The sequence below is a fragment of the Pan troglodytes genome, chromosome 6, assembly GCF_028858775.2.
Source record: "Pan troglodytes isolate AG18354 chromosome 6, NHGRI_mPanTro3-v2.0_pri, whole genome shotgun sequence".
NCBI classification, from domain to species: Eukaryota; Metazoa; Chordata; class Mammalia; order Primates; family Hominidae; genus Pan; species Pan troglodytes.
The window spans coordinates 129,919,857-129,935,656 of NC_072404.2; the positions used below are offsets into that span (position 1 = coordinate 129,919,857).

General features: G+C 36.1%; 1 protein-coding gene across 21 annotated transcripts in view; it reads left to right on the top strand.

The window, feature by feature from the left end:
* Positions 1-15,800, top strand: part of FOXP2 (forkhead box P2) — a 604,165-nt gene that overhangs the window by 465,123 nt on the left and 123,242 nt on the right. The gene's annotated exons all lie outside the window — the stretch shown is intronic.

Consider the following 15,800-nt stretch of genomic DNA (forward strand, 5'->3'; position numbering starts at 1 on the left):
AGGAAACATTTAAAAAATAAAATATCATCGAAACATTAGATGTATGGATTACTGTTTGGAACATCCAAATGCCCTTTCAGATTAGTGTGATATGATTTGTCTTGCAGCTGCTTCAAATTAAGAACAGGTGTAGAAAACAGATTATGCAAATACTCATATTAATGTAATTGTCAAATTGGTGTGTTTACCATTGTGCTTTTAAAGAGTAGACTGTACTCCTATTTTAAATGTAAATTAGCTTCATTCTTCAGAGCAGCTATTGGCTAATGAAACTTGGTTCTGCCTTAGAAATGAGTAATTTCTAATAGACAGTAACACAGTTCTAAAATTTGACATTTTCTTTCCCAGTAAACTTATTTATATGTAAAAATGACAATTCTGTATTATTTTTAGTATGGGTATAATCATTATGATTTTTTGAAAATTTAAGTTGATTCTGGACTATTATTTTCTTTTATTGTGGTAGGTAGTGATTACAATGATAGCTTTTGATCTCCTAACATATTTTCTAATTTAGAACTCATATTAGCTTTTCATCTTTATAGATCTAAACTGTCAATAAATTAAGTTCTTTCCAGAAATTGCATTACATTTATTTTAATACTATTTTTTTTTCATAGCATCTAGTTACTTTCAATAGTATTTTAATGTTAAAAATGCTTAAATTCTAATTTTGGTGTTTTGCCTTTTACTACTAGTTCATCCACATATCTGTTTGATGATTTTGTGATTGCCTAATGTCAGGGTTCAGACACCTGTATCTAAAAAAGGGCTTCCTCTTAGTCCCTGGCTAGTCTTCTAGGCTCTTTAATGACAAGTAGTATGAGTCATCATATCTACATGCATGACTAGGGCCAGCGAAAAAGAAGACCAAGGAATCAACCAGAGAGGTTTCACAAGTCAGATGTTCCCATTACTTTTTAAATACTTTTTTCTCGAACAAAACAGAGATCCTGAAGCATTTATAATTTTAATTTGCTTTGGTAGCGTATATTTAGTGCTTACTTTGTGTACCTGGTAATGTGTTTATTTATGCTCTTTCATTTCACAGAATAGGCACCTGAGGCTTAGAAAGGTTAAATTACATTATCTACAGTCAAGTAGCTGGTAGTTTGAGCTGGAAGTGAATTCAAGTCAGTCTGATTCGAAACCATGTGCCTTTTACTCCTTTGTTACTGATAATATAGTGCCTCTTAGTTGCTGTTCAGGTTTTTCATTTTCATTTTTAGAAAATGAGATCAAAGTAATGACAAGGTGATGACAAGGTATTACATGTGAATATTATCTTTTCTTGAATGTCTTCATTTTATGAAACCCAGGCATATTGTTTTGTGGTTAAGATAGAGCAAAGGGGCTGGGCACAGTGGCTCATGCCTGTAATCTCAGCACTTTGGGAGACTGAGGTGGGCAGATCACCTGAGGTCAGGAGTTCGAGACCAGCCTGACCAACATGGTGAAACCCCGTCTCTACTAAAAATACAAAAATTAGCCAGGTGTGGTGTTACATGCCTGTCATCCCAGCTACTCGGGAGCCTGAGGCAGGAGAGTCGCTTGAACCCAGGAGGTGGAGGTTACAGTGAGCCAAGGATACACCACTGCACTCCAGCCTGGGCAACAGAGCAAGACTGTCTCAAAAACAAACAAACCAAAAAAACAAACAAAAAGATAGAGAAAAGAAAGGGATGAAAGTTACATGGCTCCACCATGGAGGGGATCTCCATCATCACTACGAATAGAAGATTCTACAGGAATGACTCTGAATCTCTTTATTCCCTTGTCTTCTATACCTCCCTCATCTCTACCTGTCAGGAACCACTGTTGACATGGCAGTGGACTTGGTAATGAAATTAGATGTTTACTCAGCAATATATGAAATAACTTTTAATATGAAAGAAAAAGCAAATGGCAGTGATGGACTACTACTACTGTAGTTTTCTTGGCATCATGAGAATTATCATGTCAAATGGTAAGAAGTTTTTTGCTGGAGTTTTAGTTTTTAAATCACTAGTCCTCTTCCTCCAGGTTTCCTCCCTCTACATCACATCAAAATGAGGAGGGGTAAGAGGCTTATAGGGACCAAATCATAATCAGAGATGCCAACAAGATAAGCTTCTGTATATGCTACATGCAGTCTCTATTCCTCATTTATCCTTATTGGCAAGAAAAGGAGCTGCCACTGAGACCAACACCAGATAAGCAGAAGCTGATCCAAGGGCTGCTGCTGCTTCCCCTGCAGGGATCAGAAAAAGAACTACCACATCCTCCAGTCCCTGCATACATTCCTAGGGGTGATCATAATCTGAATTGCTCCCCCCTAAGGAGTAAAGCATACAGTAAAAGAGATGCTGGTACTTTGTGAATTTGGAAAAAAATTGTAATATGATAGTGTTTTCCTTTACATATAATAGATATTGCAGTGAATCTTCATGCTTCATTCATTGAATCAAGTTCTAATCCAAAAATACATTCCAATGGAAAAGACCACCAAAAAGTAATTAAAGGGTTTGCCTCATCCACAAACTCTGAGGACATCCATGGTCAGTTCTTCTATGAAAGCATAATACCCTATATAAGCACAGCATTTATTGATGCTGATAAGCTTTCTGATTAAGTTCATAACAAATGCACTTCAGAATTATTTTGAATAGTGTTTTCTAGTTTATTGCTTAAAAGTATATCTCTATTAAGAATATCAGCTACAGTGAGATTTCTATTAAGAAAAAATTAGTAACTTTAAAGATCTTTTGTATTGTTTTTTGAAAAAACTGTAAAACAAGCTAAATGCTATATAATACATCTACTCTGTTACTATGCTGTTTTATTCTGCCTACTATATTATTTTCCTTCTTTTAGTAATTTTATTTTTCATTTGTTGAAATTAATATGTAAAATACAGTTTTTACATTAAGCAAGAAAGACTTTTGCTTAAAAATTAATAAATCTCTACATTAAATTCTTGGGCTCAAACCCTGTTTTCATACGTTGTTGGACAATGAGTCAAGGTGGAAAATCTAAGGTTGTTCTGTGCTCAGTGTCTTGATTTGAAATATTCAGAATATAGACTTACTCAGAGATTGGAAGCTGGTTTAATATGTTGTGCCAGCCATCCTGAAAGCCATTTCAGTAGATTCTGTACCCTGGCATTTGTTTTAGAAATAATTGCATGCAAATGTAGTTTTACATCTGTACTATGTCTCTTAATCCTAACCAGGCATTTTCCATTAGATGTAGTCTGAAAATCGCATTAAGACAAATATATATCATCTGTGAAATTATGCTCTGAATGCTCTAAATAGGAAAGGAAGGGGCAATATTCATGTTAAATGTAATAAGAAGTATTTTTTTTCCGACTCCCAAATTTTAAAATGTCGATTTCACTTCCTAATTACTGCTGCATTATAAAATTGAGTTAAGATTGTCTGTTTTCAAAATTTTCTTATTCAGTTTATCACAAAACTTTCCTACAAATGAAAATGTACTACCATGTCAAATTATTTTCTTACTTTATGCTTGGTACTACAAAGTTTATTTTTGTATCTCTAATGGCAATGCAATTCAGATAAGTTATATTGTAGTACTCTTCTGTTCTCAAAAGCAGAATTTTGCAACAAGAATTTTGACACTGAACTGACTTTATTTATTTATTTATTTATTTATTTATTTATTTATTTATTTAGAGATGGAGTCCTGCTCTGTCGCCCAGGCTGGTGTGCAGTGGCCCGATCTCAGCTCACTGTAACCTCCGCCTCCCGGGTTCAAGCAGTTCTCTGTGTCAGCCTCCCAAGTAGCTGGGATTACAGGTGCCCACCACCACACCTGGCTAATTTTTGTATTTTTAGTAGAGATGGGGTTTCACCATCTTGGCCAGGCTGGTCTTGAACTCCTGACCTCGTGATCCACCCACCTTGGCCTCCCAAAGTGCTGGGATTACAGGTGTGAGGCGCTGCACCCAGCCCTGACTTTTAATATACTAGAGATTACTAGTGTATTTGAGGAATCTAAGAAAGAATATTAAGTAATAAAACACGTATGAAGTCATAGGATATCAATTGGAAGAAAGAGGAGGTAGAGTTTATAGAAACAAAAAGTTATTGCTTGCCATCAAGAAATTACCATTAAATCTTTATTTAAAACAGTATCTTGTCTCATTCTGCATTCTTCATAGTTACTTCTTGAGGATAACACTAATAGGACTCCAGATATGTCAGAAATCTTTTTATGTATTTGAACTTTCATTTATCCTCCAAGAGAAAAGACAGGTGATGTACACAAAAATGAGAAATCTGAAGTTCACAAAAGCCACTTTGCTTTATATGGGGCTCTTGAAGACCTGGTTTTTGCTTCTCTTTCTGTCCCCAACCCTACCCTACCACCCTTCTTCCCTAAAATTAATTTGTTTGACTTTATGGGACTGTCTCTGCTTCTCAGAATACATCAGGGGGTCAGACATCTTCAAGCCTTTATGATGTCTACTTCTTTAGTCTTAAATGTTCTTCATCTTTACCCCACCCCGTCTCCATTTGTATACTAATGTCCGTTTATTCTTACCTAGAGTCCTTTATTATCTCATCTGCCCTATAAGAACCCTTTCTCTATGCTTCCTTTTCACCAGTGCATACGTCTGTCATAGTATAATACTTAATATGAAACTCATCACTAATAGTTTGCCTTCCTGATTTGTCTGTGCATTCTTGAGGTTAGTGGCTCCTACTTGACTTTGCAGCTGATTCTTAACCTAGTGGTTGGTGTTCTGTAGTGTCCCACAGAACTGAGATGGCAATGTATACATTAAATCTGTTTGTTTTGTCTATTAAATAATTATTATATATGTTAAATTTTTTTCTTTCACTCTCCAAATGTTCATAAGAAATCCAGCTACCTATTTTTTTTTTCAAAAACGCTTAAACTCTTGAATAAAGCAAACATGCATACAAGTAAACAAAAATGCAATAGTCCATAAGTACTCTGCAGGGATATCTCATGTCAGAAGCACCTGTTGACTGCTGCCCTCATGCTCTCTCAAAATATAATAACTATATCACTTACAGGAGCACTATGCACATCTTTTGTTTTTCAGTGACTTTAGACACATGAAAGATACTTGATTAGCATTCCTGCAAATTCAAGTTGTATATGTACACAGTGAACAGGTGTAGATCTTAGCCTGCTCACAGACAACAGCCATGTCATCTGCCCTTTCCTTGATTTCAGCCTCACCTATCTGTGGAGACAGCCTGGATTCTGGATAAGAGGTGTCCATATTCTCTTTCTATTATTGGCTTCTCTACTGCGATTTCTAACAAGGGTGCCAATTAGTGCCAGCTATGATAGCAGCTTTTTGAAGTGAAAAAGAAGGGGATTGACTAAAAACAGGGTGAAAAATCTGAACTTGACACTGTTATATTCTGTAACTCTTGTTAATTCCTTTTTAATCTTAAACTATCTTATTTTGGCTGGGCACGGTGGCTCACACCTGTAATCCCAGCACTTTGGGAGGCCAAGGCGGGCAGATCACGAGGTCAGGAGATCGAGACCATACTGGCTAACACGGTGAAACCCCGTCTCTACTAAAAAAACACTACAAAAAAATTAGCCAGGCGTGGTGGCCGGCGCCTGTAGTCCCAGCTACTCAGGAGGCTGAGTCAGGAGAATGGCGTGAACCTGGCAGGCAGAGCTTGCAGTGAGCCAATATCAATATCGTGCCACTGCACTCCAGCCTGGGCGACAGAGCAAGATTCCATCTAAAAAAAAAAAAATCTCATTTTAAAATTAATTTAAAATCTTACTTTAGGAACGCCAATGGATTTAATGGGTTAATATAAAGTACTTTAAAATCTCAAATCCTTCAAATACCTATGGTATCTGCATTGGGACAGTGGCTGTCACTAAACTTTCTTTGTTAAGCTAGCCTTTCTTTTAATAAAAAGAAAAGTGTTATTTTAAATTTAGAATCCATTAAAGACGAAAAGTGGAATGAGTATATAGTGTTAAATTATGATAAAAATAAAATATGCAAACACTCATTAATAAACTGTGCTGTGTTGCTATCTTGTATTTAACCCCAAGTTTTATTTTGCCGTTTTTACATATTAAGTTGTGCTTTGTACAATGTAAAGTCTGATTATACAAGCTGATATTTTAGGGATGGAAGAATATATTTATAAAAGTGAAATTATGGCCAGGTGCAGTGTCTCACACCTGTAATCCCAGCACTTTGGGATGCAGAGGCGGGTGGATCCCCTGAGGCCAGGAGTTTGAGACCAGCCTGGCCAACATAGGGAAACCTAAAAATGTTAAAAATACTAAAAATACTAAAAAATTAGCCAGGCATGGTGGCACACACCTGTAATCTCAACTACTTGGGAGGCAGAGGCACAAGAATTGCTTGAGCTCAGGAGGCAGCAGTTGCAGTGAGTTGAGATTGTGCCACTGCACACCAGCCTGGGTGACAGAGCAAGACCCTGTTCCCCCGCCTCCGCCAAAAAAAAGAACTGAAATTATAATAGCAATTTTTAATTACTTCACTTAAGTTTGCAAACAATGAAAAATGAGGGCAAGATCATGACTTTTAGTCTTATCTTTGGTCTGTTCCATATAAATGGATTGTAACCCAAAATTCGTCCAAAAAGCTATTAACATTTAATCCTAATTTTGACAGTATGATTATTGACTGAAATATGTATATTAAATTTATCTTGTTAATTTTAACTTTGATTTCAAGTCACAGAGATCTTTAAAAAATAATAGTAGACTTTATTCAAAGGATATAGAGTTGCTTACAAAATACAAGGCAAAGCTAAGCAAAAATCTGGTCTCGGAGCAAAAAGCAGAGCAGAATCTAATAGGCTGCTTGCATACCTGTCACTGGATTCGATGAAATCCTGTTGTTTATTATGCACATGTCACATACCTCAAAAATCAAGTTCTTGGGAGAGGGAATTTAATTGGCCTAACTTGTATCACCCGCCCTTGGGCTGGTCCCACCAATTTGCATGTAATTGGGTACAGAATTAAGGTAGTCCCCAAAGAAAAAAATGGTGCTATTAACAAATAGAGAAGTATATGCTGGGTAGGCAATATCAACAGATTTCGTCTATGTTAACTTTGAGTTGGTTTGCTACTAGACTGTAGCCTTGTTTTGATATCAATTTTTTTTTTCTCGAAGAATTTTACTCTTTCAACACCAAGGAAACTCAAGACAATAGAAAACTACTGGACAATAGCACCAAGTAATGTATTTGCGTGTGAAGACTCACTAATTTATGCAATTAGACCTCAATCTATGCAGTATCTTCCTGAAGATTATTAAAAAATCAAATGTATTTTAAAGAAGTTTGCCTTTTATTTAAATAAATACTGTCTAAACTACTCTTTTAATTTGAATAATTTCTTCTCTTAAGGAAATAGTAATCTCTTATTTAATTTTGTAAATTTGGATCTTCATGCTGAGTTTGTTAGCAATGAATGGCACCTGTCACGCATGTACTTACCAGGTAAAAGAAAATATACTGCTTTTAAAACTTTACACTAATCCATGAAGAAAACAAGCATAAAAATTATAAACATTCATGAATCGATTCCTTTAAAAATGTTCTCCATGACCTTGGACCTATCTTTTTTGTTGTTTTTGGTGGTGGGTTTTGTTTGTTTGTTTGTTTTTTGAGACATGGTCTTTCTCTATAGCCCATGCTGGAGTGCAGTAGCATGATCATAGTTTACAGCAGCTTCTAACTCCTGGGCTCAAGTCATTCTCCTACCTCAGCTTCCCAGAGTGCTGGGATTACAGACATGGGCCACCATGTCTAACTTGGACCGGTTCTTTAAAATCACTTTGAATTGGTGGACCTAAGGAATTCCCATTGTGCGCACTATGTTCTCTTGCACCATACTCTCTTGTTATTCCCACATATAGCCCACCACCACCTCCACCCACCTGGACTTCTTCCTGATCCTGTTGTATCCCATGATTAAGGATGACCTTAAACACTTTCACTATTCTGAATCATCCTTTCTGACCCTGCTGCAGCATTTGTTCTTCCATTTCCCAAGCTGTGGCTTTTCTTATTCCTACTCCTAAGCAAGCTACTGAGTATTCCTATAGAGAATCACAATATCAGGCAGTATTGGTTCTCTGACTTTAGGCTAGTGTTCACTGATGTTTAGCAATTGTTTCACAAGTCTCTAGACACCTTACTCTGCCTCTCTCCCTGCATCAGTTTCTAGCCTTCACTGTACCCTTAAAGCACTTAAGTCACACCTGTTTCCCTGTTGTCAGTGACTTCACCTCCTACTTCAGAGAAAAAATTTAGAGGCCACCAGGCAAGAACTCCCTCTGCCTCTCTCATCTGTACTCCCAAAACAAACTTATATTAGCATCTCTGATTATATCCCTTTGTATCATAATGAGATTTCTCTCCAAGGCCAATTTCTCTTCCTGTGCATGATACCTACCCTTTCCACCTCTTCCAGAACCTTGTCTTGTCAGCTGCACATCTTCATTCCTATGTCTTCAGTCTCCCATTTCTCTGTGTGCCTTCCCTTCCCACCTTTAAAAACAAAAACCAATTAAACAAAATCACATTCATATGTCCATATTAGTTTTATATCAGACAATTATCTTAACCCTTTTTTTTTTCTTCATCATTAGGCCATTAGAAAGAATTGTTTACACTTATCTTCCATTCCTTTTTTGACACATTATACCTTGTTTTATTTCCTTACTACCTGTATTACTCTGTTCTCACGCTGCTAGTAAAGACATACCTGAGACTGGGTAACTTACAAAGAAAAAGAGATTTAATGGACTCACAGTTCCACATGGCTGGGGAGGCCTCACAATCATGGTAGAAGGAAGAGGAGGAGTAAAGGCGCACCTTACATAGCAGCAGGCAAGAGAGCATGTGCAGGGACACTCCCTTTTATAAAACCATCAGATCTCTTGAGACTTATTCACTGTCATGAGAACAGTATGGGAAATACCTGCCCCCATGATTCAATTACCTCCCACCAGGTCCCTCCCATGACACATGGGGATTAAGGGAACTACAATTCAAGATGAGATTTGGGTAGGGACATAGCCAAACCACATCACTACCTTTCTGAAATACTTCTATTGAATATGACTGACCACTTCAGAGAGTTGAATTCAGTTCTTACCTTAGTAGATCCTGTCAAAACATTTGAGACTTTTGATACAACTTCTCTTAACATTCCTCTTCTTTGTGTTTTGTTGTCTTTCCCCCATCTCCTGCCTACAACTTTTTTTGTTAACTTTTATATCAGTGGTCCAAAAACTCTGGCTGCATATTGTCATTACTTGGGATGTTTATTTGTTAAAATGCCTGGTCTCCACCAAGCCCAGTTAAATCAGGAAGTTGAATGCCACCATCATTGTATATACAGAGCTCTGCGTGTGATGCTGACCCACAAGGTGGGCTGAGAACTACTCCTTTAGATGACCTCACTGCCAGAACTTATCCACTCCCTGTGGTATTACCACTACATAAGTTGCTGATTCTCAGGTCTTTATATTTCTTGTCTTGTCACCTGAACTTAAGTCTTGTATAGCCAGAAGTCTTCCAGAAACACATACCTAGATGTTCAGTAGTCAACTTCTCATTTACTCTTTCCAAATGAACCAAATTCTCTATCATTCTTGAAAAACCGTCTTTGTTTCTACTCTCTTTCTAGTGGCATCACAGTCTGCTTCCAACGTCCCTTATCCTTTACTCTCTCAGTCACTCAGCTGGTCGTCAAATCCTTAGAAGTTAGCTAGTCCTCAAATTGGGTATCCTTTTTTCATGTAACTGCTACTGCTTTGGCACTTACCAGAAGTAACTGTCTAATGAATCTTTGGGAATCTTAGGCTGCCAGCCAATTCCAGTCTGAACCCACACCCTCATGCTTTCTACTTGTAAAAAAAAAAAAACACTACTAATTCCTGATCTGCAAAACTCTTCATAGTCCTAATCTTTCTAGCCTTGTCTCTCAGCAGCTGGCCCCATTTATAGCATACTCCTACCAAAACTATCACATATTGTCGGCATAATCCTAAACCTTTTGCATTCTCCCTTTCTGTTTTTTTTTACTTCTTTTTCCCAAGCAATGAATTCCTACTCATTTCTTGGGAGCCAGCTAGAAAATGCCTTCTTTCAATATGGTCAAACTGTACTTTTTAGGTCTTCAACAATGTATTTCTCTCTAATACAGGGGCTTTAAAACTTAAGATCCATGGATAGAATTCAGGAGGTTTATGAACTTTAATGGAAGAAAAAGTATTCTTATTTTTATTCCCAATTGAAACTCAACATATTCTTCTATTAGGAATGTAGGCAACACACCACAGTATTGTTAACAGTATCTGTGACATTGTCAGTGATAGAAATTATAAAAATATTCCTATCTCATCACAGTTGATAAAAAATGTCTAGAAATATGACCAGGTGTAGTGGCTCATACCTATAATCTCAGCACTTTGGGAGGCCAAGGTGGGAGGATCACTTGAGCCCAGGAGTTCAAGACCAGCCTGGAGTATATAGTGAGACCCTGTCCCTACAAAAATCAAAGAAAATTAGGTGAGCATGGTGGTATGCACTTGTAGTCCCAGCTACTCAGGAGACTGAGGTGAGAGGATTACTTGATCCTAAGTGGTGGATGCTGCAGTGAGCCAAGATTGCTCCACTGCACTCCAGCCTTGGCAACAGAGCAAGGCCCTGTCAAAAAAAAAAAAAAATCTAGAAATGTTATTTGTGCCCTTTACTCAAAATTGTGGTGGTTGTTATATCTTATTAATTCATTAAATATGCTATTATATCTTATTAATTCATTAATAAATAACATTAATATTTCACAAATGTAGCTTTTTAAATATTTTGAGAACTAATCTCAATATAATTCTCTTTTTTCTAATGCCTTATTTTATTGTATGCAACCAATTTTTTTTTTCTGAGAAGGCTATTCTAGATTTTATCAGATTGCCAGAGGTTCAGATACAAAAAAGAAAAACAAAAAAAAATCAGGAGTCCGTGCAAATGGCACTTATGTTGTTGTATCCTAATTTACAAGACTTTTTTTATTTTCCAATCTCTTTTGGATGGAGGGACCATTTTCATTCACCTTTATATCCACATGGCTAATATAGTTTATAGCTCATAGTAGGTACTGAAAAGTGTTGACTAAGTGAATAATGGACTAAAAGAAGGAAAAAATACCTGTCATGCAAATATCCTGAACAGAGGGCAATATTTCTCAAAGTATGATCATAGACCTTCTAAACTACAATAATCAAGATGCTTGTTAAAATGCATATCCCTGGACGCTATACCAGATCTTATGAATCTGAATCTCTAGGAAAGTAGCCTGGAATATGCAATCATAACAAGCTTCTCCAAAGATTATTTTACATGCTCAAGTTTGGGAACCTGTATAGTCAGATATGTGATACACAGTAGCCTCAAAATAAGTAAATAAAAGCATAACTTTTTACAAATAATTTTATCTCCCTGGACTTCCTTTCCTTCCTCAGTCCACACCACCATCTTCTCAATGTTGTACAGGTCTTGGAGTCTGTGTCACAAAAGAAAGTAAGACAAGGCTAACTATATCAGAATAAAGAATGAAAATTTTTTAGGCATGCACTTACTTAGATTTGGTCCTCTGAGATACATAATCTGTGGTTCTTGTTGACTGACTCCAAACAAGAGAACAACTTCTGTGATCCGCTTGTCTTGTGGAATACTCAAGACAGTTTTCAAGTATGGTTTCTCTTTTCTTCATCTTCTCTGTCTGACCTAGGCAGTTTAAAATTTGTTTTTCAGAAATGGACTGGAGAAGGATGAAGTTGTATGAATTTGCAAAGCTAAAATGTGTTATCCTGGCACAACCCAATAGCTACATTGTCCCTGGGACAGTTTCCATCAGATATGATGGATGTCCTAAAAACAAGCCATCAAATCAGCAAACACAACAAAACAGTTGGAGGGGCAGAAAGGCAAATCAACCATTTATTTTTGCTATTGTTTTAAAGTTTTATTTGTTTTATAACGTGAAGAATGTTCATACTTCTTGACTAGCTGAACATTGATGTTTTCATTTTTGCACTTTTAAAATGTAGACCACTCCTATAGCTTGGATATTTTTCCTCCAAATCTCATGTTGAAATTTGGCCCCCAGTGTTGGAGGTGGGGCCTCACGGGAGGTGTTTGGGTCATGAGAGTGGATTCCTCATGAATGTCTTGGTGCCATCCTTGTGATGGTGAGTGATCTCTCACTCTACTAGTTCCCACAGAGCTGGTTGTGAAAAAGAGTCTGGCACCTCCTTCCCTCTTGTTTCCTCTCTCACCACGTGATTTCTACACACGTGTTTCCCCTTCCCCTTCTGCTATGAGTGGGAGCCACTTGAGGCCCTCACCAGATGCAGATGCCAGCACCATGCTTCTTGTACAGCGTGCAGAACTATAAGCCAAATAAACCTCTTTTCCTTATAAATTACTCAGCCTCATGTATTCCTTTATAGCAACATAAATGTACTAAGACAACCACTATTCCATTCAGATATTATTTTATCCTAAATATTATAAGACACTAAAGTTTTAAACATGTTAAAGAAAAATTTGAGGGTCCTTTCAACCAACCTCAAGAAACAAGTTATATTAAATAATTTAAAATATTTTCATTTGTTAGGAAAGATCAATATATAATATTAATACCATGTATATATTATATATTTTTGTATGAAAATTACACTTCATCAACCTTGCAAAAAATATTATTTTTCTTACAAGTCATTTCACCTTATCACTAAATATGAACACACCTATATTAACGTCTTGCTTTGCTGCACCAGGTTTCTAAAAGGAAAAAAATATTTCTTTACTCATATAGGAGAGTCTTTAGTATGTATCATGAAGTCTACTGCTAGGTTGAAGACAGATAAAATGTCTTGGGAATTTTTGTAACCTTTATAATAGTAATAGCATTTTATACATAGTAGAAACAATAATTCTTTTTATCTGAAAATTGAGTACTATTTTGAAGCAATAATGACAGCTAACAAATAAGTATATAGCTAATAAATATTAAGTATATGGGTATCAGCACTGTTCTAATTACTTTACAATTGAACATATTTAATAACCCTATGATGATGTTACTTATTATCCTCTGTCTAGAGAGAGAGGACAGGAGAAGCTAAGTATTTTGCTCAAGGTCACACCACTAGTAAGTGTAAGATCTGAAGCTCAGCAGACTATCTCCAGAGCCAGCATTCTTATGTTCAGCACTAAATGACTTACTCTTTATTGTTTTAAAAGAAAAATTACAATGATTCACATTTAATTGAAGAATAGATTCCTTCTGAAGTTAATGTTGAAAGTCCATTCCAGTACATTGTCTGGCCTTTTCACTGTTAAAAGATTCTTTGGTGCTTATTAGAAACAGATGCAAACACTTAAAATATCCGTTCACATTGTGTTTCCCTGTGATTTGCTGGAGTTATGTCAGGTTGCCTCCAGGAGATCCATTTCTAAATGACTGTCTGATTTTATTCGTCTTGCTACTTCTTTACAAACCTGCGGCTTCATGGTTCTGTTAAAACATGGTTGATCAGAGTTTTATTGCATCTCTTACCAACATTCTGTCTCTGCCTGTCATAGAAAGCTTTAGGGAAGCCATGAGAAGAAACTGGGTGGGGTTTTCAAAGCACAATTTCTTCAACCAAACCTGTTGGCAAGATATGATGATGGGCTAATGATAGTGCAAAGTTTATTCTCACATACTTTCAGTTGCAGAAACTATTGAGAGTTACTTAAAAGCATTTGCCTTTCAATAGATTATTTTACTTCTAAGTTATTGTTCTTCAGTAAAGTTTAGATTAATTTGACTTTCTCTTTTCACAAATTTTGCCTTTTAACTCTTTATTTTTATTGATTGTTTAACTGTTATGTTTCATAATTTTGCATGCAGAGTGACAGGGACAGAGAAATGTCACTATGAGCCCTCAGTGTCGGGGGCAGTTCTGTGTCTCTTGTTCCTATGGATAGATTAATGACAGTATCATTTTAATATGCTTTATTTATCTCTATGGTAGCAGGAATGATTTGATAGGAGTGTTTTGGTTAGTCAGTGTTTCTGGTTGATAAAAATAAGATATATCATAGATTTTAGGGAATCGAAAAATAATGAGTATATACTGTGTACCAATCCAAATATATCATTGTTGATGAATCAAAAGGTTCTTCATGGTCTTGTGGTTTTTTTTGGGGGGGGAGGGTTGTTTTGTTTTGTTTTTTTGTCAAGGTTATCGTTTTGTTAAAATTTGGGAAATATTTGAGATAGTAACTAAAGAAGATATGTTTGAAATATGGTTAGGTTTATGAAATTATGTTTCTGAGTCAGTTGAGCTAAAAATGGGGAACATTCTCACGGTGAAGCCTCAGGCAGCTTCCATCCCAAAGCTACAAAACTAGACAAATTCTAATGAAAACCTCTTTTTTAATGAAATCCTTCTAATATTTTGGCACCTGTATCCCTTAAATTACCATTTAAGGGATGGTTACATTTAAGGGATCAGTAGCATTAACTGTATGCTTTTATTCCATAGTATTTTTGTTTATTTTTATTACTGTACTTGTACATTATCTCAATATTTCCTGTTTATGTACTCCTCCAGGAGTGAGACTTATTCTTGTATCACCTTCTGACCTGACTGGGATGACAAAACTCCAGGATCCCAACATGTTTTGTTAATGCTGGAGACACAAATTATGATATTTTATTTAACATAGGTGCTTGTGAAATAATTTAAGATGGTGTTGCTTATTTATAGAGTTTAATTTTCAGTATTAAATATAAACAGTGTCACAGCAGATTTGGAGTTATTGTGACAATCACTTATTTTTATGTAAATGAGTGTCTATCTGTGGGCTTTATTAGTGTTAGTCTGGTTTATTGTTATGGTATGGAATAGCATTTCATTTTTTAAGGATGCTTATGACCTTGTTAAATAGCAGTCCAAAAATCGTGTGGCTTGTTTTGATTTTAACGAAAGTTACAGCTGCCTAGCTGTAAAGCAGTCAGTTTCTCTTATTATGACTAGTTCTTCAACTTGTACTGTTTTAAATTGCCTGCAATTAGCATATTTCAACCTTATTTTTAGGTTTAAATTGCAGTGTGAGAGTGTACTCTCCTCTTAGCTAATTAGTGCTATCAAGGAACAGTAGGTTACCTCATTAGTACCATGTGCATTTAATTAAAGAAGAGAAAATTGGATTTAACCTCATAGTTAATATTTTCACAGAGTGCTACAATGCCAACACCTTCAATTGGAGTCACACCCCTGTGTATCTAATTATGCACTGGTGCCAAATAAGGTTAGCAAGAGTAGCACAAGGCTGTTGACAAAATAATTTAGATGAAAATGTATTTGTTGAATTCTGACAGCAAAATATAACTTGAACATTTTCCCCCAGTCTTCATCTGCTAGCATCAGGTGACATACTTCTTCCTAAGAAACAGAGGGAAAAGGATATTTTGGAAGCCATTTTTCCTGTTTGAATTAATGTTGCTCTTATCTTCAAGAAAATGGCATGTAGTCATGTAAAGCATATACAATCCATTTCTTAAACATAACCTCTGAACTTCGTAGATGTATTTGAAAAGAATTATTTATAAGATGTAATATTTACATGCATCAAACCACTACAAATACTCCCTGACACCCTTAACACATCCCTCCTTGCTTTTCTTCTTTTCTGGTATAGTTATAATTTCCCTTGTGTATCTTATGAATGGGGATCATCCTT